General features: G+C 44.3%; 1 pseudogene; it reads left to right on the top strand.

Annotated features, from left to right (window-relative positions):
• The first annotated feature begins 911 nt into the window (after positions 1-911).
• LOC136574083 (U2 spliceosomal RNA) lies at positions 912-1,088 on the top strand (annotated as a pseudogene).
• The last annotated feature ends 2,690 nt before the right edge of the window (positions 1,089-3,778 follow it).

The following is a 3,778-nucleotide window of genomic DNA, read 5'->3' as shown; positions in this document are numbered from 1 at the left end:
GAGGAGGAACAATTGGTTCAAGACGGTTTTAAATTCCCCTTACTCTTTTAATCTGCCCGGAGAATACAAGATTTTAGAGAAAATAGCGATTTTATATGATTTTACTGGCAAAAGCCCACAAGTTTTAATGAATAGTAAAGTCATTTTAAAGGATATTAAGAAAAGTGGTTTTTATGTTCAAGTAAGTAATTTTAACGAAAGACAAAGCAAGGAAACTTGGACAATGGTTAATTATTATATTTTTAATTCACAGAAAGATCTGGCCTGGAGCTGCGTCCATGACTGTCTTCCGTGCCGGGCATTCCAGCATCGTAGAGGTTTGACCAACACTGCCGCGTGCCCAAGACCAGGATGTGCAGGAGAAGAGACGACGACCCACCTGATGTGGACCTGCTACATTACAAAAAGAGTATGGACTAAGATATTGCCGCTACTGATTAAGATAACAGGACTTAAGAGACTAACATTGGATGCCGTCCTGTATGGATGCCTGGAATGCCCCACACGGACTCAGAAAATTATGGCATGGAAGATGGTCAATTCGGTCAAAGCAGCTCTATGGAAATCCAGAAATATTTTAGTTTTTAAACATGAAATTTTAACTGTGAAGGACATTTTAGCCATTACTCTTAATGAGATGCACCAGTACTTTTTAGTGGATAAGAAAAATTTCCCAATTTTAGCGAGAAAATGGCTTTTATCAGAATGGAGCTCCATAATATGATGCCACCAAGGGCCCTTTTATGTGATATTATCTTGTTCTGTATTTTTAACATGTATTTTATGTAGACGAATGTTTTAAATGGTATGTTTTAATGTGTTGTTTAATATGTTTTAATGTACTGTTTTTAACAATTGACAAAACGTCTATGTAAATATGTGTTGTACAAATAAAAACGCCCCCCATATGGAGGGCTTGTCAACTTAAAAAAAAATCTGTTCTTATCAGTTTAATATCTGATACGTCCCCTATCTGGGGACCATATATTAAATGGATTTTTAGAACAGGGAGCTGGAAAAAGAGCTTGCTCTGTCCACTCCACGCATTGACCTGGTATTGCAGTACCTCCAGGACCGGTGCACCCCCTTTCCTACAACCGTTTCCAAAAGCAGAAAAACAACACCGACGAGCAAGAGGTGCAGCGCAGCTGTGGCGGCGGCTGCTGCTACCACCACCACCACCCAAGCACTTTGATTGACACTCAGCCCGTCTGCTCGCAACATTGTATCCACTGAGCAGCTGCGTCTGCCAGAGTGTGCACAGCACAGGTACAACTGGAAGCAAAACAACACACACACCAGTTCATATGGCAGCCGCACTCTATAGTTCGTACCTACCGCTGCGCTAATAGCCAAGTTGGAAACATCGGGCAGGCACAGCGTATCCTGGCAGCCTGCGTCTGTATGCTCCACGTATTCGGGTCATGGGTGTATGTGCAGGGGGCCCGGAGCCCTAGGGGGCCCATAAAGTCTCTCTTCCCCACATTGTAAACCAATGCTATCAATGAAGCTTTATAGTTTGGGGGCCCAGTTCCAGACTTTGTACTGGGGCCCCGCAGCTTCAAGTTACACCTCCGGATCAGGATAATGCTAGGCCATTCCAACCAGCCTGTGTGTGTGACCTGCAGTCGCTGGTAGTCGAAAAGCGGCCGGCCCCGGATGCGCGCTTCAGAGTGGACAGACAGCAGCGGACCCCCAATCACACAGGCCCAAGGCTTGCTATGTAGCACGGAATACCTCATTGGACTGCAGCACTCCACGCGGGCTGAGATACACGCTCCACGTGGGATGGGCAGTATTCGTCCATGAAGATCCAGGCCAACGTTTAGAGATGGAGCAACACTCGGGGAGCAAAGAACTCCAACGAACGGACGTCTACTTTACAAGGATGTATTGCTTTATTCAATGCATGGACACAGAAACAGTTCAACCGCTCGATTACAGACCGCAGTCAATACAGTAAAGAAAGAAATGTGTCTGTTTAATGTAAACTTGCATGGAGCTCGTTTGTCAGCCACTGACTGACTGAATGCTGAAACGTGGTCTAACGTTACATGCACCACCAGGGATAAGGCCTTGCCTATAAGCATTCCCCAGCTGGCAAAAACGGAACCTCCCTGCCTATTCCTCACCATGGAAGAACGGAACCTACCTTTTTTTTTTAAAAAAAGAAAGCCACAGCAGCAGCCAACTCGATTTTGGTAGGCCGCTGTCTCCCCCTTGTGTGCTGCATAAAAAATGCACTCCACTAAAAATAACATTGATCCACGAAATAGAGCGTAGGGAGAGAATGAGGCTTCTAGATGAGCCGTCAGGCTATGATAAATTGTATCACACCTGGGCGATATGGATAGATGCCCGGAGCTCACCCCTATTTACTAGGTGGTTACAGACAGGGACATGTGAGTAACACGTTTAAACCACAATCGTAAAGAGAAACAACAATCCCGGAGCCCGCCCCTCCCCCCCCCTTTTTGTTTTATTTTCTCTTTCTCCCGTGTCATAGATACCTACCATCCCTTACCACTCCCCCCCTTACCCTCCCCTCATTCCCCTGTTTGTAGACCTTATAAAATATCACAGACAAACATGATATAGTTCAACTCGAAATTGATTTATTAAGTTTCATTGTCAAAGTTAATTTTACATTGCTTTGAGATAAGGCAAAAGTTTCCCCCCCTCCATGAAACCAATAAAACCTATATTGAATAAAATAAAAATGATGCAGTTACCGGTAGTTCTGCAGCTTCTTGGTGGAAATAAAGACCATCTCCCGTCTCCCAGCTGCAGCAGAGACTGACTGAAATGGCTGCCAAGCCCGGTATTAATGCTTCTAAATTGATGACATCACAAAGGAGTGACATCATCAGCCTTCCAAACACCTGGCTCAATTGCATACAGTATGTATGTATGTATGTATGCATGTATGTGAGTCTATCTATCTATCTATCTATCTATCTATCTTTATTAATTATGTAGAATATAGATATGGATTATTTCTAAATTACAGATTTTGTAGATATAGATTAAAGATAGATTTAAGATTGTTTGTGTGTGTATGTGTGTGTGTATATAAGTGTGTGTGTGTGTATATATATATATATATATATATATATATATATATATAGTGTGTGTATATATATATAATGTATATATGTAAAAAAAATATAAAATCTGTAGTTATGTATGTATGTATGTATGTATGTATGTATGGCGGGAAAAAAAGGCCTGCTGTATGTTTTTAAGTTCTTCGGATGACCATGCCGCTCTAATATTCTCCTTACTAGGGTCTACTAATGCTGGCCCAGGGGAAGGCAATAAAGCCCTATGGGGCCGAAGCCAATTTCCCTTATTTTAGGTAAAAAGTTTCCATCCGTCCCTACTCGAAATGCGGCTGGCCGAAGAGATCCCTCCAACCGACCGGCCGACGCACCTTCAGAGACAAACTAGTGCTTGCTTCTAGTGTCATCGCCGGCTTAACCCTCGTTTGTAGGGAGCTGACGAGTCCTGCAGCAGCAGGCTCTGCAAGCCTAGGATGCGTGAGCTCGGTGCAAGAGGAAGGACTGAGGGTGTGAGGCTGGGCGCGGTTGAGAAGGCGTGGGGCGGGGCTATGTAAAGTTTTACAAGCTCTCCCCGCTGCCTGGGTGCATTGTGGGTGCGCCCAGAGTGCTGGCTGAGCGTGTTGCCTCAAGCCTTAGAAGTGGAGTTGGGCGGACCGGGCTACAGGTGAAACCCATTTCGGGTTATCGCTTCTCGGCCTTTTGGCTAAGACCAAGTG

This window comes from Eleutherodactylus coqui, chromosome 7 (genome assembly GCF_035609145.1).
Source record: "Eleutherodactylus coqui strain aEleCoq1 chromosome 7, aEleCoq1.hap1, whole genome shotgun sequence".
NCBI lineage: Eukaryota > Metazoa > Chordata > Amphibia > Anura > Eleutherodactylidae > Eleutherodactylus > Eleutherodactylus coqui.
The sequence above is the reverse complement of the archived record's forward strand: the minus strand, read 5'-3'. Positions and strand labels throughout refer to the sequence as shown.